This window comes from Mytilus galloprovincialis, chromosome 3 (genome assembly GCF_965363235.1).
Source record: "Mytilus galloprovincialis chromosome 3, xbMytGall1.hap1.1, whole genome shotgun sequence".
NCBI classification, from domain to species: Eukaryota; Metazoa; Mollusca; class Bivalvia; order Mytilida; family Mytilidae; genus Mytilus; species Mytilus galloprovincialis.
In genome coordinates this window covers 57965176-57988254 of record NC_134840.1, presented here as the reverse complement: position 1 = coordinate 57988254, position 23079 = coordinate 57965176, and the positions used below count along the sequence as shown (strand labels likewise).

The 23079-nt window shown below is 33.7% G+C and overlaps 1 pseudogene; it reads right to left on the bottom strand.

The window, feature by feature from the left end:
- Nucleotides 1-4876: 4876 nt before the first annotated feature.
- LOC143066741 (monocarboxylate transporter 12-like) lies at nt 4877-11949 on the bottom strand (annotated as a pseudogene).
- Between the last annotated feature and the right edge of the window lie 11130 nt (nt 11950-23079).

Sequence of the window (23079 nt, the reverse complement as noted above, 5' to 3'; positions counted from 1 at the left end):
GATATTTAATCAAAGTAACTTAAGAATTATACAATTATTACTCGTGTGTAAGACTAATAAGCAATTTGCTAGACAAAGTTTTTGGAAATAAAAACCACGTTAAAACTGACTTTCAACTGAATGCATGTTTGGTCAAGTATGAATGTGCGTTTTCTTCTCGGTTTGACTTGACGCAAATATGCCAATCAGAAGCAGTAATTTCAAGATTAAATTTAAAAGAGAAGTATAAGACATCAAACGGACAATCAAACAGCAATGTGTTTTAAATCTTTCTATCGGCTTACTTTTAATAATTTATCGAGATACGGCTGGAAGGTAATGACTTCTTTTTAAAAGTAAGCCGATACAAAATGTATTTTCATCGATAAACAAGTATCGGCTTACTTTTTGTAATTAAGCCGTTAGTTTTCATAACTATCGCGATACTTATTTTTAAGTTTTGATTTTAACCTATTGAACAATGTAAGTATTATTCTAGCTGGAAGATTGCAAATATTATTGCTATTTTAAAAAAGGTGATTCGTCATTACCTTTAAACTATAGACCAATCTCTTTAATGAGCTGTGTACTAGGTAAAATCACGGAACGAATTGTTTTTAAACATGTATATAATCATAACATATGAATAAGCTAAATTATGAATATCAGTCTGGATTTTTGCCAAATACTCAACTGTACATCAGCTACTAGAAATGTATAATTGTATTCTTAACTCACTAGAAAAGAAGGAAATAAATTATTTTGTCTTTAACGATTTTGCAAGAGCTTTTGACAAGGTTTGGCATAGAGGGCGCTTGCATAAAATGAAAGCTTACGGTATACATGGTAATTTACTTAACCGGTTTGAGAGTTATCTCTGTGACAGGAAACAAAAAGTTGTGATTAATAAATCATCATTCTCATTTTGCAGTCATTCATAATTTATATAAAAGACATTGCAGATAAAATCACATCTCTGACCAGACTCTATGCGAATGACACTTCGTTTCATTACTCGGGGCACGACGAAGAACATATAAAAATGTTATTGATCGTGACATCGAATAGCTGAACGAATGGTCAAGAAGGTGGCTTATGTCTTTTAATCCAGACAAAACAGAAATAATGATTTTTTTTCAAATAATGACGCACCATATCTAAAATTCTGCTTAAATGATAAAAAAAAATCCCTACTATAAAATGTCACAAACACCTTGTGGTAACGTTTTGCTCTGATGCTCTGTGGAATAGCCATATAGACAGTCTGATTATTAGTGTTACGAAACATTCAAATATACTGAGAACACTCAAGTATCAAATTTGTAGGAAAAACTTAGAAAAACTCAAATAGTATTTATAAGACCAATTTTTGAATATGCAACTGAGGTCTGGGATAATTGTGGGATAGGATATGCTAATAAACTGGAAAGTCTGCGGCTACAGGCTACTAGAATAGTTACTGGTTTGCCTAAATTTACAAAATCTGAAAATCTGTATGAGGAAGTTGAGTGGGAAACTTTAGCTGACAGTAGGAAAAGACGAAAATTACAAATGTTTTATAACATTCATTATCGCTATTTTGTGCATTTTTCTTTTGATCTTTTTTTGTGATAATTTTCATATCATGCTTCTCGCTTGAGATGGAAAAATTATGCTAGAAACTAAGGAGGCCACGTGGCGTTGCTAACAAAATTAACATGAAATTGACGTCATAGGTAAAATTGCAAGAAAACCAATCTCGTTGAGATGATCAACGATAATCTATAAATATAAACACGCTCCGGAATTTCTATGCAATCTTGTTCCACCTAGTGTACAGGGCACAACTGTATATCCCTTGAGAAATGGCAATGATATCACAGTTCCTTTTTGTAGATTATCCATTACTAAAGAATTTATTAGACCATGGAATCATACCGATTTGTCCCTTCGAAAATCAAACTCTATCTCAAAGTTTAAAATCCAATTAAAAAGGGTAAATACTGAAAATAAAGATGCACTATTTATATGGACCGAGGAAACTAAATATAATTCTGACACAATTCAGATGCTATTCATCTTTCTTGAACTATGACTTGTTCAGAGTCAATATAATTGCTGACCAGACTATTTTAAATAACTAATAATAATAAATTCCAAAATCAGATTCAAAATAAATAATAAAAAAATAATATGAACTTATGACTTCTATTAGGTTTAGAGGTAACCAAACTTGCAAATATAATCCATTGAAAAAGCTTGAAACTTTGTTAGCATTGATAGAAAGTACATAATAAAAAAAATAGAACTTGGCGTCTTTATGTTGCTTGTCGTGGGCGGTAGACATTCACGCTAGCTGTAATGAATGTACTGGCATATTATTGTTTTAACCACTGGGCCATTATTACTAAAAACAAAATAAGGAAAAGAGAAATGTACATATCAAAACTGACTTTGAGTCAACATTTTAAGGAAACATCAACTGGGGATTTTTGCCCTTAACTGTTGCGATGAAGATAGAATACTTTTGTGTTACAATAATCATTAGGTAAAATGGGTGTTCCGTTCACGGAGGAATCTTCGTACATACATATAAACAATAACAAGTTATTTCCATTATATTAACCCTCTTGCTGCCGAAGGGACACATATGTCCATGGTTAAATCTATGCAAGCTTCTCGTCAATGCTGTAGTGTATCTCTTTCAATTAAAAGACCGAAGATTAAACAGTGTTATGTTTTTCTCCAATGTGTCCCAATGTAACGGTCATTATGTCGTGACGTCATATATCGAATGACGTCGTTGTTTGGCATGTAACGTCACGGACGTCGAAATTTTCCGGCATATGAAATGCAATCTTGAAAAACGGTCGGCAGCAAGAGGGTTAAGTACCTTGATATATATATATAAATAGAAAAGATTGTTCGATATACTGTATATTTAGATTGATGGTTGATGTAACTATATACGATTCTATATTTTTGTTCAGTTTCCAATGTCAAAATAAATAAAATGAGAAGATATTTACCTTACAGCTTCATTTTCCGGCGATGCTGAAATGTATAATGAATTAAAACAAGTAAAGCGTCTTTGATCCACTTTTTTATTCGGATACTTGCGGATATCTTCTCAAAGTTCAACGGGAACATTCGAAAAGAACTCGGATAGAACCAATAAGTTGGGTTGCTATAACCAAACAACCCGGATGTTGAACCAGGAACCATGGTTTCCAACCATAAAACCCGGATATACCAAGGTTCAAAACCAAAAGACCCGGATGGAACCAAGGTTTTGAACCAGAGTGCCCGGATAGATCCTAATTGCATTCGGAAATCTCATGACTTTTTATACCTTCTACGTATTTTCCAAATCATTTATTTATTTAGTATATATATATATAATATAATTTTCGTTTTGTTTATTTCGTTTTGAAAGATTGAGATCAGTTTTCAGAGGATATATCATTATTAAGGCACTTGCTATCATCATAGATCCAGCAAGGATGAAGGCAGTATCATATGTTGAAACAAAAACAAAAGTAGTATATTTAAGCTTGCTTCAACTAGTTGCATTCTTCAATACGGTATAATACATTTGTAAACGCCCTAGAAACAGCATTTTTATAACGAGTGTATAATTATATTTTCATAGTTTTGTTCAAATAGTAGTTTTTATTCTGTAATACTTTAATAAGGTAATTTAATATAGCCCCGTTTGATATTGATTAAAAGGCTATGTCAACTATGAAGATAGTCATTTTCTCTGCTACTTTTAACGTTCTTTTGTTCATGTATATCACGTGTAAGCCTACGCTTCTGAACTGTTTAACGACGCGTCATGTATGCTTAAGTAGTTTATACAAGTATCCTTTTTTGTATTGAGTGCCTCGCCAACAGAGGGAGGTGAAATAAACACATGTGAAGCAGGATCTGTTGACACTTCCGTAGCACCTGAGATCATCCCCACTTTTGGGTGAGGTTCGTGTTGCTTAGTCTTTAGATCTCTATGTTGTGTCTTCTGTACTATTATTTGTCTGTTTATTTTTAGTCATGGCATCGCCAGTTTATTTTCAATCTATGAGTTTGACTTCTGGTATCTTTTGTCCCTCTTCGACACACCTACAACTTCTTTTTTCTTAAATTAATTAAAGTGCATTTAGAAACAAAACGTACCAGGGTACTGCTACAGGCGCACCAGTTAACTGTCCAAATGCTAAACCCAGAAGCACAATTCCATATGTAACACCAAATGTTTGTACGCCAGAAATGTCAATGATTATAGCTGGGATAAGGGAGCCTCCACATGCCGCATAACTCATTCTAAATATCGCACTGTAAAAGTATATTCCGTAGCGAGAATTTATAGTCAAACATATTTTTGCTATCCCATCTAATGCATAGAAGAAAATATATGATAAATTGGTCTAGATATTTTGACATGGCTCATATTTGCAAAAACATCATGTAGAATAAAATTGAGAATGGAAATGGGGAATGTGTCAAGGAGACAACAACCAGACCATTGAGAAGACAACAGCAGAAGGTCACCAACAGGTCTTCAATACAGCGAGAAATTCCCGCACCCGGAGGCGTCCTTCAGCTGGCCATAAACAAATATATATACTAGTTCAGTGATAATAAACGCGATACTAAACTCCAAATTGTACACTAGAAGTTTGAAAAAAGAACCATAACACCGGAAATTGTATATAATATTGCGGCATTTTGCGGAGTAACTCCTAGATGATAAACAGCATAATCTTGATGGTGACATAGGATAATAGATGGCCCGAATTGATACATAAAACCATTGGACATAAGGATGTAAAACGATAGAATTTTCAAATAAAAATGTCTATCGAGGAATCTAACTCTTTCTTCATTCAACGTTTTGGTTTTCAGATTTTTGTATTTTCTTTCAATTTTTGATGACTTTCTCCTGGCTGACCTTCTTTGCCAATGGGTGGAGTACTAATCAAAACACACATACATTAAGAGTTATTCCACAAAGAATCAAAAACATACCACGCCATGCATAATATTCATTTAATATTTGAATAAATGGTGGGAATGCAAAACTACCAATTCCACCACCAGAAGATGCTATCGCCAATGCTAGGTGTCGATGGTTTGTGAAGTATTTAGCCACTGCAACACGTCCTGGCATAAATTCAAGCCCGCATCCTACGCCTGTAAATATACATTTTATTAATAAACAATTGGATATCTGTTAACAAAGTTAAATCAACATGAGAGCTGATATCAATTTGAGCGGAGAGATCTTTTTTTTATTTTTAACCTCGTCAATAGTTATTTGAAAAAAATATATATTCACCTACAAAACACTGACACATGGTAATTTCATGCGAAAATAAAAAAAACAAAAAAACAAAAAAAAACATGATAGCATGTACTCCAAGGAAAATTCAAAACGGAAAGTCCCTTATCGAATTGCAACATCAAATGATAAAACAAATCAAATTAAGAACTTCCTTATAACCCAACAATGGTCATTATTCGTTTGATGTTGACAATTTTGCCATTTAAAAGTTGTTTACTTAGTGACTTTCCGTTAAGATTTTCATCAGTTTTCGGCGCGTCTGGCGTACCAAATTATATTCCTGGTACCTTTAATAACTATTTACACCACTGGGTCGATGCCATTGACGGTGGACGTTTCATCCCTGAGGGGGAACACCGGCCCAGTAGTAAGTACTTGAATATCAATTATGTGGTCATTTTTATAAAAGAGGGAGGAAAGATACCAAAGGGACAGTCAAACTCATAAATCTAAAACAAACTGACAATGGCTAAAAATGAAGAGACAAACAAACAACAGCACACACGACACAATATAGAAAACTTGAGAATAAACAACACGAACCCCACCAAAAAACTAGGGGTGATCTCAGGTGCTCCGGAAGGGTAAGCAGATCCTGCTCCACATGCGGCACCCGTCGTGTTGCTTATGTGATAACAAATCCGGTAAATAGTCTAATTCGGTAGGTCACATTCATGAAAGGGAAGGGGATTGTAGTTACGACGTAAGGAATATTTACGATATCATTTGTGAAACGGTTATTCAATAACGGTCAACCAACTCGTGATGGCGTCCGTAAAATTTACGAAGGGATGATTTCAACTTCACCATTTGGAACTCTTGGTTTAATAGCTTCCTTGTGAGCAGCAACCCTCTATCATGAAAATCATGATAGGAAATGCAAGCACGGGAATATCGTATCAATTGGGAGATATATACCCCGTATGCAGGTGCTGCTGGAATATTGCTACTTAGAAATGGAAGTTCACAATTGGAAAGCTGAAATCATCTCTTTTGTCGTAAAGTTTTGTTTTCAACCGACCCTCATTGTCAATTTCTAGATGTAAGTCAAGATATGAGGCCGACTTAACTGTATCTGTAGTATCCCTTATCTCTAGTTCGATTGGATAGATGCGTTCCACATAGTCACCAAATTTTAAATTATTTAGTGAAAGAACATCATCTATATAGCGAAAAGTAGAGTTAAAGGATATTGCTAACATCTTATCTTTCTTCCTAAGAAGTTCCTGCATGAAGTCAGCCTCATAATAATAAAGAAACAAGTCGGCAAGTAGAGGGTCACAGTTTGTTCCCATTGGAATGCCGACAGTCTGTTGAAAAACACGTCCTCCGAACGTAACAAATATGTTGTCAATCAAGAAATCAAGCATCTTGATAATATCCGTTTCAGAGAATTTTTTGTTCGAATCAGAGTGATCCTTTACAAAGTAGGATTTATCCCTCCCTAAGACAAGATACTTGTATCTACGTTGGCCATTCTTTTTGACGTAGCAAAGCAATACCAACTCTTTCAATTTGTCTTTTAAATAAATATAAATTATAAATTAAAAAATTCCTGTTTACAAAAATTTGAATTTTTAAAAAAACTAAGAATTTTCTTACTAGTATCCCAGGCATAGATTACCTTAGCCGTATAATGGCAAAACTGTTTGGAATTTTGGATCCTCATGCTGAGTTATTTATTTTCAATACATTGCAAGTCAAGTAATTTATTTTCAAACTACCACAGAACAAACCAATTATGTTTTGGATTATCAGGGCTGAGTTATTTATTTTCAAAATCCTCCTGCCCCTCCCCCCATAATATCAAATGATCGTCCCCCAAATAGTTGCCAACACAAAAGTTATGACTATGACTACGTGGTCGGTGATACATTTACCATCGAGGAGGAAACCTCCATCAACAGTAGCATCAACCCACAACGAAGACTATACAATTAACGATACAGTTCTTATTGGAAAGTTTACACTATTCAACTCCATGGTCTCCATGTGATCCATTGTTATTGCAAAACATCAATGGTAACAAAAAGAAGTAAAAACAAGCTGAAACAGAATCGAATCATGTCTTCAAGTGTTATTCCAAACGTGATCTTTCAACTCGTCCTAACCTTGTGACCAATATTTTACAGTATACAAACGATGTATTACATAATATATTAGTGAATTTATATATACAAAATCCAAATCTAAAGCAATTGATAGGTAGGTTGTTGGTGATGTATCCATGAGTACTCAAATACTTTTAACTGGAAGAAGGGATTTTGAACCCCATTCAATTCCAGTAATAATTTCAACAGTTAAAGACAAATTTTAAATTTATTCCAATTGAAAACAAAATTCAGTCAATAATCCAGATAAAACTTTAAAGAACAAAGTCGAATAATCAATTATGATTGGTTACTCGATTATTTCAGCTGCCGATTTACGAAGCGTGTTCCATAAGAAAGGTAAATAAATAGGCTGAGATCAAATGATTGGTTTACCGAAAATTAACAAAGTAAGTCGGGTTAATGAACTTAGATGTCCTAGCTATAAGATAGACCACGTTATGTCAGATCCTTAGCCTCCTCAATAAATCACAGATATAACATTTTTTCCTGTTAAGGTGTTTCGTGTAATTGAATTGTACTTTTACACAAAATTAAATAGACTGAGGCCACATCGTTGGTTAACCTTGACTTATATGTCTATTACAGTGAACGATCTAAGATGTCTAGCTTTAAGAGAGGTCACGAAATATTATAAGAAGATTCTGGACATGTTAGATATTATTTTTAAAAAAATGACATAATGTCGCATTAAGTTTGTGTATACTGAAAAAAAACTATATAAGACATATTTTATTTCCAATAGTGGACCCATTACAGGCATAATCAGTACATTAATTTTTTATCACACAATTGCAATAGACAATAATCAAAAATAAAAATGGAAATATAAATTGAGTCAATAATACATGTAGTCACATATAGTCAAAACCTCTATATTAAGTGATTATTGACATTGCATCAGAAACAGCATCACATCCATTATAGAAAAAAAAAAAACAAACAAAAAAACTTCGAGTTAAGTCCTTCCTCGTGGGTGATGTATATGAGCAAATAGTATTGTTGTTCATATGCAGGAGTCACCAAGGGCAGGTGCTTATAGGACACTCTTGAAAGCCTCTTCACAGAAATCTGAAAATTTTAAATATTTTACAACACAAGCATAAACTAATACTTAAAAAATTACTATATTAGAGTCCACCTTGTGGTTGAAGCACACAAATAAGATTAATTTATAGTTATCCAAATGCAGGAGCCACCAAGGGCAGGTGCTTAAAGGACATAGTAAAATATTGTGTAAAATTTCTGTGTAAAAATATTTTAATTTGGATGCAGCCTCTAGTACACCCTGTCCCAATGTTCTAAGAGAACAAAGAGAATACACAAAACAAACACAAACAACGGTATGAATCATGAGTATTTTTCATTTTGTTTTATAAAAACACACATTTCATACAAGATATCCTTGTTCCCATTACTCATTAACCAAATAAACTGGTCTTTAATTGTCAACATATCAAAATTAGCACACAATATTTCCTAGCACAAAGTATTAATTTACTTCTCTCATTATTTAATGAGGGACAATTAAGAAGAAAATGTAACTCATCTTCAACTTCAGAACTTAAACATCTGGGACAAGTTCTATCGTGTCGAGGAATACCCTGATACCTTCCAATATATATTTGTTTCCTAAAATTTTCTGTACTAAATTGGGAATATGGCAGTTATTATCAAATAGTTTGTTTTTATGTATGTTGGCGTTTTAATTTAGTTTTCTCTCAATCAATTTACAACTTTTGAACACTGGTATACTTCTGTTGTCTGTATTTATCATGGTGATATTCGAACTAACATTGGTTTTATCAGCAAAATTATTTTCAAATATCATAAAAACAAAGAATGACCCTTACGTTAAAGATAAGAGCCGTTCCTTACCCCATTCTGTAGAAGGGAATCTGAAATTTGAAACAGATACGTAGGTTTTCTAGACGCGATTTTTTTCCGAAGTGGATCAAGAAACAAATACATGATACTATCAGTGTTTTCCAAGTTTGCGAATGAGCAGTTCCGTCATTCATCAAAGTTAAGTCTTCTCATAATCCTTCCAAAAATAATCGTTCGTAAATAAACTCATCATACATGATTTTCTGGATAATTTGATTAATATATATTTGCAATCTTGTCAAGTTTTCTTCTCGTTTAAATTTGAACATAAGCTTTCATCCAGTCAAATCTTAATTTAAAATGGGAAAATACTTGTTATTACTGCAGAATAATTGACGGCGATAAGGTCATAGGACAATTTAAATAATAAAACGTCCACAAGAACTTTGGAGGCACCCCTATTTTTGACATTTTGAACTACTGTGTCTGTTGTTGTTTCGTTCACGCATCGGTGACAATATAATGGAATGTGATACGACTGTCATACAAGTGAGAGGTTTAGCTAGCTATAAAACCAGGTTCAATCCACCATTTTCTACATTTGAAAATGCTTGTAACAAGTCAGGAATATGACAGTTCTTGTCCATTTGTTTTTGATGCGTTTTGTTATTTGATTTTGCCATGTGATTATGGACTTTCCGAATTGATTTTCCTCTGAGTTCAGTATTTTTGTGATTTTACTTTTTTCAGTCTAGTATGTCAATGAGTAAATTACAAACATGAAACCGAACTTTCTTTGAGGTGTTTGAACAAGTTTTTTATTATTATTATTGCATTATTTAAATATAAGCCTTTAAATACCCCATGATGCATAATAAGTATAAATGTTAACCAGACCTAGCGAACAAATAAATTACCACATTTTCACACCATCAAGAATATCATATTAAATTACTAATTTGTATACTCTCTATGTACTACTATGGATTCAATATTATTTGTAGGATTTTTATTATCGTGGATTTACGCGGGTAGAGGAAAATTTTAGTGTACATTCTATTTTGTTATACGTATACCTGGAAATCAAATAGCATATAGAACCTTAATTAATTTTGTTGATTTAATTCCAATTTTATTTTATACAATGTGTACAATTTTTATTTTTCATGAATAAGATAATATGTACTTTCTTACTTTGTTAAGTATTAAATTTTTCCAAGCAATCATATACATAATGTAAATAAACTACTTTAAATCTATAAATATTGTAGTTAAGATATTTTTTTTTTCTAAAAATAAAACTTATCTTTCATGCTAATTGTTTGTCCAATTTGTTTTTTGATGAATTTAGTGTCTTATTCTATCAAACAATAAACATGTTACATAGTCCAATTTATTAAAGGGGCACTAGCTACAAGATATCTAACAAATATAAAACATGATTTTTATGTTGTTCAATCATTGATGAAAGTGACTCGCTTTTAGCAGCCAGTATGTTTCAATTTTGTCAAAATATTAAGCCAAGAAACATGGTGATGAATTATTTACTTGCTAGTGAATAATTTGAACTCATTGAATCCGTATTCATATAAACTTCAATTTAACTCCTTGGCTAGAGATGAATCGTGCGTGTTAAGTTTTGTAAAGGAAAATAATGTCAATATTGAAATTAAAACAAAGGAAAAAAGATATGGAAAAACACAAATTGCTTGATGATGGAAGTTTTTTTTTATTTAATGGAGAGAGCTTCATATGTCGCTTAAATTTAAATCAATATTTGTGTTACCAATATACAGAATTGTAATACAAAATGCAAACACAACCAATATATAGTTTAAATAGTCTTTAAATTTAAACATACGGCTATTAAACGTTTTTCGTTTTTACTGATTAGTTAAAGTAACAGTTGGTGCTTTTGCCTCTTTTTTTGAAATAAAAATAAGATGTGGTGTGGTTGCCAATGAGACAACTCTTCACAAAAGACCAAATGACACAGAAATTGACAACTATAACAGCCTTCAACAATGAAAGAAGAACATTCGTTAATAAAGAGAGTTCAATTACATAAACTCACGCGCGTATGTATAATTGAAGATCTCTTTATTAACACTATATCATGAAGCAGATGGTACGTGTCTTCCAGACAGAGGGAAGTTGACTATTGAAAAGATGAAACCGTTTCACATGTCATATACCCAAAGTTTATATAGTTCATCTGTGACATTATCAAGAAAACAAAATGTGTGAAGCAAACCTTCTAGTATAGATTTAACTTTTTGAGTTCATATTGATAACATAAGTTTAATAAATTTGCAAAATTGATGATAAAGCGAGAATATTTAGAGTAGACCTTTTATAATACATATCTGATTGACACCGGTGATTCGGTTAGCCTGGTCACAAAATTTTTGAAGGCCATATTTGATTTAGGAAAATGGTAGAAAGAACTTAGTTATATGTTTATTCCAAGGTTTAATGAATGCATAAAATGAGAGAAAAGTGTTTTGACAAATACTAACAAGTAAAAAATATAACGGCAGTGATGAGAGAAGATATCTATGATGCTATTCCGCTCCCTTCGTTAAAAACTTCCAGGATGACAATATAAACCACACCAGCTGAGTGTGATATACCATATTTTATTATTCTGTTTAATGCAGCGGCTGCAACTATTATCCATCCCCAACAACTATCAAATTTTCCTCTCCTCATAACTAAAATGCACAAAGTCTACTTTAAGTGTTGTTAGTTAATGCATTAATTGCAATCAGAATGATCTACGCACTCCTTTTACAAGTAGGACAAGGATTAATCATTTTGAAATTCGCGTTTCATATATATATGAAGAATGTCATATATAGATGAGCAAATGGCCTCACTACACGACATAAGGTTTATGTCTGAAAGTGTCAGTCTTGACTGTACTTTAAGGAAAGGAAGATATAAATATCTTGTTAAAGGTTATGCAAAATTTGACATTGTGAAAAAGCACACAAAATCCAATAAAAAGTACAGCGAAACTGAAATCATAAAAATGTTGGACTTATTGACGGAGAATATATATTTGTTGAGTTTGCTTGGCTGATATGATGCACTTCTTGTTTTCGTTTTCACTCGAAGCAGACTTCATACAGATCTTTCTCAAAAACAAAACAAACATCTTGCAATGTGTCTGTGTATCAACTCACTAGCGGTCTTGTATATTTTGATAACAATATAGTCGTCCAGTCTAAATCTTTATCAATTATGAATGTATTATTGACTGTGAGTTCACATTACGGTTGATGCATGCATAACCGGTTTAGTTTCAACTGTATTTTTATACGACATTTTACGGTTGTATCAACTGATGGAAGAGAGAGCATCAGCAATTTTATTTTTGACAACTGTAATACGCTGAAACTGAAAACAGCAATACACTGATCACCATAGGAGTGGTCGAATTATGTGGATGTTTTTTTAAACTTTATAACATCCTGCAATCAAGTAAGTCGCCCTTCAGAACCTAATCGATTAATGTTTTTTTTTTCTTAAGGGTTCCATCAAAACGATTCAAAACCCTGATCACAACTACTGGCAGTATTATTATCGGTTCATTTATGTGATATATATATATGATAAAATTAAATTAAGGTACCAGTTTCCGATGCATGTAAAAACATGGAGGGAAACAAAATAATCCATTTTGTTTGATTTTTCTGAATTGAAACATACATATATATATATATATATATATATATATATATATATATATATATATATATATATATATATATATATATATATATATATATTTAAAAAAAAATATTGCATCTTTTCGGGGATATCAATCCAGGAAAGTGGAAGGATATCATGTTTACTGGAAGTGGTGTGTACTAGTAAAAGCAGCAAACAGAAAGTACAAAAAAATAGTTTTGACTTCAGGGTTACATAACTTTTTATTCTTAATGGCATGATCCACTTTTTTCTCTCGATTAAATCAAAATTTTACATTAGTACATACCTGATATGAACATGAATTTTTTTTTCTATGTAGCATATATTTTATTTTCAGTGATCAGCTGTTTTGCATGTAAGCCTATGAAGGGAAAACGGTAGTATTACATTTTCCCAGCATTAGGTTGGCCTTTTGTGTACCCAAGACAGGTGAAGGAAGTCAACTTAGGAGCGCTGTGATTGGATGTAAGGGTACAATATATTTTTTTATTTATCTATGAATAACTGCAGTGTATAAATTTACAATATAAATTTTAAAACCTATTGAAATATTTTCTAGAGAATTATTCGAAAAGGCTTCCAAAATTTAATAAATTTGGTGCAAAATGACGGTGGGCATCGATAACATAAACAAGCTCCGTTGGAAATTGGTCATGATACTATTTGGCTTAAATTTTTAAAATACAGTAATAAAGTACTAACACCACACATAACTGTTTTATCCAGGTTTTTATTATAAAAACTGGTAAATTTAGAAAATGTTAGTATTGTCGCCTATGGCAGAATAAATAGTACCGTTTTCCCTGAAGCAGTAGATTACAAAAGTTTTAACATTAACAAATCAGCTAGGCGCGGTACGAATTAAAATGTTTACGGTCGGAACTGAAAAAAAATCCGGAAGTTTAAAAAATGTCGATCACCTCCTAAAATGCGGGGGTGGTCGGCACACCCAACTGAAATGCCGAATCGAGAACTTTTTTATGATAACATACATTCTATTCTTTTTGATATATTGCAACTTCCTAAATTGTATTACGCCACACATCGCATAAACTTTACTCTGTCATTAAAATATGAAGGTTACAAACATGTAACCGTACGATAACACACGTGTTAATGCTGTAATTAAACATTTTAAAATAAACGTGATGATATATGAATAGACAACATATTAAGTTTTGATTTATATGCCTGTTATAATCCTGAAGGCCATGATATTTATATAGTACCAACAATGTTAAAACGCTATTTATTCCTCCTAAGTCTAGACGTTTGTTTTAGTTTAATTGAACTCCAGCATTTTTGAAGGGCTGTACAAGTAACTTTGATTATTGACGTGGGTTGCGATATTGAGGCCTTGCAGGGGCGTGTCCAGGATATTTGAAAGGGGGGGCGTAGAATAAAACATTTCGTCGAGCGAAGCGAGGCGAAAATTTTTTTGGACCTTTTTTGGCTTAAAAACATAAAATAATAGAGAATTGCACTAATGTAACGGTTCCTGACTTGGAGCATGTATATTTTATAGTTAAAGTGTCAGGGTGTGACATTTTTTATGCCGAGTTTAAGTCCCCTTCCAAGGCAACGCGTAAAAAAATAACCCCATTTTAGACAATTTAGCTGAAAATACAACCCCTTTTGTCAGAATATACCCAGTATCGTATATATAGTAATATACCCCCCCCCCCCCCCGGTATATTTAGAATGGCTATGGGGAATCGAAGTTAGTGTCACACAAAACAACCAAAATTCATGTATTATACTGATTTACTTACCGTTTTGGTTGTTTAAAAAAGGTGTCCAAGACACCTTGATACGATTTTAAGGTCTTTTGACGTTTTGTTTTTGACATCAACATCTTTGCGAATTCTTTATCACATCAACAACAATGGATACTAATCGCAGAGTCGAACACGCCGGACTCCGAGAAACGAAATTTTACGGTTGATGATGACCCATCAAATTGGGGAATCCGTATAAAAAGAAATCAGAGTATGTGTTTAATTAATGAATATGATAAATTGCCATCATTCAATACAATACTAGCAAATTATAAGGTTTTTTTTTTTTTTTTTTTTTTTTTTTTTTTACGCCCATTACGCCCTTACCTGGACCCGCCCCTGCTTTGCTATATGCAACAGAACTTTTAGTTTGGTTTGTTATGCTTATACTTAAGCAAGGTAGCTTTAGAATTAGACAATTATACTCGTGTGTAAGGCTCATAAGCAATTTGTTAGATATATCTCTTAGAGAAAAATATACTTTTAAACTGACTTTCAACTGAATGCATGTTTGGTCACGTTTGGGTGTGTTTTACTTGTTTATGAGCTTTCTCTCGATTTGACTTGACGCACATATGCCATCAGGAGCAGCAATTTCAAGGTTTATTTCAAAAGAGAGGTAAAAATAATCAAAGGGACAATCATTGTGCAATGTGTTTTATATCTTTCTTTGAATTGTCGGCTTACTTATAGAATCTGGGCCATTATAACTGAAAAACAAAATATGGAAATTTTAAAGACAAATGATTTTTTTTCTTAATAGCCTAATATTTTGCAAACTCAATCGTGATTTGTTTTTGTTTCTGTGTAAGGAATGATTTTGTTATTTATACCCTCACATCCCTAAAATAAAATGATAAAAAAATACCTTTCTTTTCCCTTTGTATATACACAATTTAATCAACGTATGGTTTCTGATGATCTCAGAAGTTGATTGGCTGTGTTGCAGGTTATAACCTTCATTGGTCATGGCCCATTTGGTGAATCGAAATATGCTAACAAGTGTTACAGAAGTTGACAACTTTGTGGAATGTGGAATGCGAAAAGCACTGGAGATTTTCTTTGATCAAACATGATAATAATTTATTTGATTATTCTTTAAAAAACAGTTGTCACATAGTTACTGGTGGATTATCAGATCTATCCGTTTCTATAATTAAGTTAACACTTTTTTTAAATCCTCGCACAGGCTCAGACTTTACAATCCAATAATTCAACCACCTATATTCGATCAATCCGATAACAAATTTTAGAATTTATTTATAACTGTATATGCCAAAATGTACATACAAAGAATAGACAAATTATCTATAAAGGTTCCTTAGACCGGTGATTTCAAATGATTAAATGCAATTTTGAAATAATAGTTAAGAGTTTATGTAGTGGGAAAGATGACAGTTAACACATATTTTGTGTTTATTTTAGATTACCTAAGATTTCCTAATTTTTCTGACTTGTCATCTGACTTGTTGGCACTCCGAAAACTGGTTTATCACATCTCCGACATTTAACGGCTATTCATGACAATTTTTTTGACGTTGAACGTTGATCTACTGAGCGCTATATATATTGAAAAATGTCCGAGTGCATGAACATGTACCTTTTGGAGTGTATCCCTTTTTTTCTAATCTAACATAAATGCTGATGACCAGTCAAAGAAAATGGAAACTAGAAATTTTAGGCTAAATCTTATACAAAAAATTACCCACACAAAGGAAAGTCTACTTAATCCTCCCAAACGAGGAGTCTGTGGTTGTCATTGGTTCGTGTTCGTGTCAAATATGTTTTAAGGAAACTGTTATGCTATGATTTTGTTTTCTTAATCAAGTTTCATATTTTTCATGTCGAGGCCTTTTATAGCCAACTATAAGATATGGGTTTTCTCGTTGTTGAAAGCTGTACACAAAACTATGGCAGTAGACCTGAATCATAATTTCCTGTCGATATAAAGTTTCATGAAATTCTGTTGTGTGGTTTCATAGGAGTTGCGATGACAAACTGTTGCAGTAGTTTATTAGGGCAAATAAGTTTAAAGGGGCGTAACTCCTAGAAAATAAATATTGTGTGGTTTTAGAGGAGTTGCGATGACAAGAACAGGACTGACGGACGGGTCAAAAACATTATACCCTTCACAAATTCGTTGTATGGGGTATAAAATCAGAGAGTTGACGTGGGTATACATGTATTGATTTGATAGCATCTATTCAACTATCGAAGAGGTGGAAGATACAAAGGGGACAATACAATTCTGAACTCTAAGAAACGCTAATCAGAACGCCTAGGCAAAAATTGTAAACGACAAAAAACGTTTACCAAGCACTGCATAGAAAACCAGGCTTACATACACGAACCCTGTCTGGAGGAAATTCTTAACTAAAAGAGGACAAGAGTTTTGTTATATATTATTAAGCGGCAAAGTGTTTCAAAGAAAAAGAAAATTTCAGCGAGCTTGTTTAAGTTTGTTAACATGCAACTAACGAAAATCGCAAAATAAACTGACAACACAATGGCTAAAAAGGAAAAGACAAACAAACAATCAATAGTACACAAATCAAAACAACGAAAACTAAACACTGGGCAAAATTATCCCAACCGATTAAATCATACTCATGTTCCATTTCTGGGACTTGATTGCACTTGACCCTGTTTCAATAGTTATCAAAGGTACCAGGCTTATAATTTGATACGCCAGACGCGTGTTTCGTCTACATAATAATGGCGTCACACATCAGCGTACACGACCGACGACACGGGGGGGGGGGGGGGGGGGGGGGGTAACTTCGATATTTTTTTGGTAGGGGTGTGCCATTTTTGCCTCAAAAAACGTACCAATTTTCATATAACATTCACTGAAATTCAGTACCTTTAGTTATATAAATATTTAAGAAAGAATGACCTTTACTTATATACAATATTTAAAATATGACCCATTGCTCATAATTCATAAATATACTGGTCAGCTACCCTTAAGTTTTTATATATAAATTGACATTCTTAATAGCATATTTATATATGATATGTAGATCATACCCCAAATCAATATACAGTTATCAAACGTAAATGCATTTTAATATAGGATGTCATTAAAAAGGAGGGTCATTTTTATATAAAATCTCGCAAAATTATGACCCATATTTTTGGCACATCCCCGTATACCCAATAATAGGAAGTAACCCCCCCCCCCGTGACCGACGAACACCGGGCATGGTAAAAAACCATGTATGTTGCCAATATATATTTATATACACTAGTAATTTCGAACGCATTCAACTTGTCAATCATATCTGTATCGTTAGCACAACGAGTATTAAGCGTGTTTATGGCGAAAGAGAACTGTACATAAGCGTTAATCGGGCGTTCAAGTAACATATGTTGGCATATATCTGGCGTTTGGCTAACGTAGATGAAATGCACGCTACGAAGGTTAAAACGTCCCTTGATTGTATTTGAGACGCGTCCCGGTCGTACCTAGGCCGATTATCGGTGCTTTCGGTCTGTCAGGGACGTGTAATTATAGGGTGTTTGAACTCCCGGATACACATGATCTTGTGTTCCCGCCTTTTTTATAACAATTCATTTCGAAATGCCACACTAACGGAAGAGGCAGAGGAAAATCAGTTTTTGGTCGTGGTCTTCGTCGTGGGATGATGAGAACGTCGGGAACAAGAGAGTGCAAGAAGAGAATACTAAAAACTAGATTCAAGAAGTCAGTCTACTAAGTCTTCCACATTCAAGTCGTCCTATTACTCCAGGAAACGTACCAAGTGGTCCCGACAGTCCTCATAACCTACATGTCATTCAGAAAAACCAACCGTCACCCGAAACTGGCCACGAATATGTAGAAAACCATCCAGTACAAACAGCAAACAGTTGTTTAATCAAGAAAATCGAAACCACGTACTAACAAGAGAGATTGCAATATCAAGGAACCTGGTGTGGAAAATGAGCTTGGTGCATGGTATAGAGATAGCCCATTCTTATTGAACAATGTACCATAGATACAGGAAGATAAGGTGTGAGTGCCAATGAGACAACTTTCCATCCAAATAACAGTTTATAAAAGTACACTATTATAGGTCAATATACGGCCTTCAACACGAAGCCTTAGCTCACACCGAACAACAAGCTATAAAGGGCCCCAAAATTACTAGTGTAAAACCATTCAAACGGGAAAACCAACGGTCTAATCTATATAAAAAACGAGAAACGAGAAACATATATAAATTACATAAACAAACGACACAACAGATTCCTGACTTAGAACAGGTACAAACCATGTCGGCTTTAAAATAAAGACAAAAACAGAATATCTTTGTTTTCCTACATTTACCCACATCAACTTGTAATCACCAGCAACCAAAGAAAGCATGACTATGGGAAAAATCCCTTATAGTTGTGTTACAATGGACCTGAACGAGGTGTTCCTTTAGGGCATTATGTTTTCCGTTCAAAGCTCCACAGTATGGAAATGCGATCTGCGCATAAATTGATCAGCAATTGCTTTACATTCCTCTGGATAATTTTGAGGAGTTGTGACCTCATCTGTATATTCATCAATAATTTTATTGCATTCTTCCCTAACAACTACAGACAAGATCTTACCTGGAACTATCCAGGAAAATTTCATATGTCGACACAGCAACACAATCGAAAGAACTGTGGCAATTTATAACCAGGCATTAGCGGTTCTCTTTGAATATACAAAATGGAACAGGTAAACTTAAAATTATAAGTGTTTAAATTGAATGGTTAATGAAAGTATTTTTATTTACTTTTCTAGATTCAATATCGTGTTCTTGGTTACTTACAGCTTGCAATTGTTTATTGATAATTTAAGGATGTTACAACTATCGCAGACTGATTATTTTACTGTAATGCAGAACAAAAAGGTTTTTAAGCCATAACAAAAAACCTACCGGAACTATGTATTCTAGTATTATTTGGAAACCCTATGCTGAATCCTCTGAAAAACTTCATCGTACATTTCTACGAGTATTCTCATAAAATTTCTGAAACAGCTCTGAGTTCAACTAATACTTGATCATACAATACGAAGTGCTTTCTCCATGATACCACGGCTGCTGCCATAGAAGTTTTCGTTGACGTCTTCGATCCATTCTTAAACCTTGTAGTATTGGTGAATTTGATCTACATGTTGTAGAGCAATTGATAAAAGATATAGCCTCCTGAAATCCATTGAAGCAAGAGTCAAACAGAACACTGCCAAACCTTTCATACCATTTTGTACATGCACTTGAATATTCGAATTCACGGACATATGCCATTATTAATGTCAGAGCAAGTTTCGTTGAATGTAAGAATACGTTATTGATACGCCATGGGTGCTTTCTATACGTTCACGGTGCGCTAAAACTACACCAGGCGTATGCTACAAACACGCCCCACATACCAGTGTCAATATTTCGCAGTAAACTGTCTCCAGTCTATGGACTGCGTTTTTTTATAGATGTAAGAATTGACATAATGTCTTCTCTGCCTCGTTTTTGACGTGCAGTTGATTCTTCCATGTGCTGACCACTTGTATTGTATTACTAACCTACTCCCGTGAGCTTTTGAATAACTTGAGTCATTTCTGCACCAGCGGGCATTGACAAAAGTGACTGTGATCTCTGACTATCACACATTCCACGTCCTCTTGTCAGTCCTCCTACTGTATTTACTCTCCACATTAGCACTTGTTCAATCGTAAGATCTGGAAAGAATCCTACCCAATGTCTGCCATACGTCTCATTACATGATAGCTATCTTTGGGGTAAAAACTTCCGGATGATTTGTTTCAAGTTGTTGCATCATCATTAGATACACCTACGCAGATTTAGTATATAAGTTGAGACCAGAGGCAGTCAAGTATGGCAGCATACCTTTTTAAATGCAATTCCCTATCCCAGTCTGTTCTGCTTTGATAAACTGTCTAAGGATCGGAATCATTTCTGTATACTGAAGCCATAATTTAGTGGCTCGATTTTTCATCATCTCTTCAAGTGGTCTGAGCTTTGTTTCGTCGATGCTCTGAAAGTACATCACTATCACATGCAGAAGGTATAGACAGTGTTCCTTCCAATTCTGTATATACATCGGCTGCCTCAGACAAGATAAGTCAAAATAATCATTTATATTTCCTTCTTCATTTTTTTCTGATTCTGGGAAATCAAAGTTGAAAATTTTAGATAAAAGAAGGCTGATGATGACAGTGTCAACAAGCATGTGACCTCTAATCGCTACAACTTTACCACTATGCATGTGTGTAACTGCATTGCCTCTGCTGGTGGACGTTTCGTCCCTGAGGGTATCACCATCCCAGTAGTCAGCACTTCGGTGTTGACATGAATATCAATTATATGGTCATTTTTATAAATTTCCTGTTTACAAAACTTTGAATTTTTCGAAAAACTTAGGATTTTCTTATCCCAGGCATAGATTACCTTGATTAGCCATATTTGGCACTACTTTTTGGAATTTTGGATCCTCAATGCTCTTCAACTTTGTATATGTTTGGCTTTATAACTATTTTGATATGAGCGTCACTGGTGAGTCTTATGTAGACGAAACGCGCGTCTGGCGTACTAAATTATAATCCTGGTACCTTTCATAACTATTGGGCATAAATGTGTTTATATTTTTCTAATACTTCTTATTTTATGTTGCAGTATATCAGAATTATGATACTTTTCTAATCCGTATACGTCTGATATAATAACCCACGTAGTTCTTGTAACTAGTATAATAAAGGATATAAAGACTTATTGTGGATACTTTCTATCAATTGAAGTCTTAGTTCATATTGTATAAATATTTTGGCAGAATAAATCAACGAAAAAGTTTGTACTGACTAAAGTCTTATTCTTGTAGTTGTCTCCCTTTGTTTGTATGGCGATCTCTTTGTGACAAAATCTGCCAGCCAAAATCCACAAATTCCCCTCCTGCACCCCAAATTGACTTCAAAGACTTTTTATATGTTGTATATATTGCAGTCTTCTGATAACATAACAAGAATGTGTCCATAGTACACGGATGCACCACTCGCATTATCATTTCCTATGTACAGTTGATCGTGAAATTGGGATAAAAAAATTTATTTGGCATTAAAATAAAACAGATCATATCATAGGGAACATGTGTACTAAGTTTCAAGTTGTTCGGACTTCAGCTTCATCAAAAACTACCATGACCAAAAACTTTTACCTGAAGCGGGACAGACGAACGAACGAACAGACGGACGGACAAACGGACGCACAGACCAGCAAACATAATGCCCCTTATACAACACGCATCTAACAATTGCTTAGTGTTCATCTTGCGTGCATCTAATCTATACGGACTTTAATTTAAAAAAATGTGTACGTCTGGTACACCTCGGTCGATATGCCTATGCCAAGAATCATAAGTGACGCTAAGATCAAAATAGAAAGAACGCCAAACATTTATGAAGCCGAAGAGCACCCAAAATTCAAAAATTGTTCCAAATACGGCTATGGTGGTCTATTCCATGGATAAGAAATTCTTAGTATTTTGAATAATTCATACTTTTGCAAACAGTTAATTCATAAAAATTACCATATAATTGATATTCATGTCAACACCAAAATACTGACTTCTTGACTGGTGATACCCTCGGGGACAAAATGTCCACCAGCAGTGGCATGGACCCAGTGGCGAAAATAGTTATCAAAGGTACCAGGCTTTGAATTTGATACGCCAGACGCGCGTTTTGTCTACATAAGACTCATCAGTGACACTCAGATCAAAATAATTACAAAAGTCAAACAAGTATGAAGTTGAAGAGTATTGAGGACCCAGAATTACTGTAAAACTGGTCTGTGATCAGTTTTCCCTGACAACATTTTCAAATTTGAATTATTTCGTTGAGGTTTACACAAGATATTGTCCAGCCGGAAACCAAACAATTTGCAATGTTCTGCTCTGTCAAGGTGCAAAACTATTATAAAACAAGGAAAAATCTGACAAATCCAAAATTGATCCGTCCATAACAACATTTTGATTATCTTGATTATACTAGCACTACAACGTTGACATTTTAACTTATTATGTCTGTTTGTATTGTTTACATATTGTTGTCATTATAATGAAGTTTGATGCGACTGTTATACAACTGATTTGTTTAACTAGCTTTAAAAAGCAGGGTTAATCCACCATGCTCTACATAAGAGTATGTCTTTACCAAGTCAGGAATATAAGAGTTGTTATCCATTCATTTGACGTGTTTCAGCTTTTTATATTGACATTTGATCAGGGACTTTCTTTGATGAATTTTCCTCGGAGTTCAGTATTTTGGTGATTTTACTTTTTTCAAATGATTCGATGGATG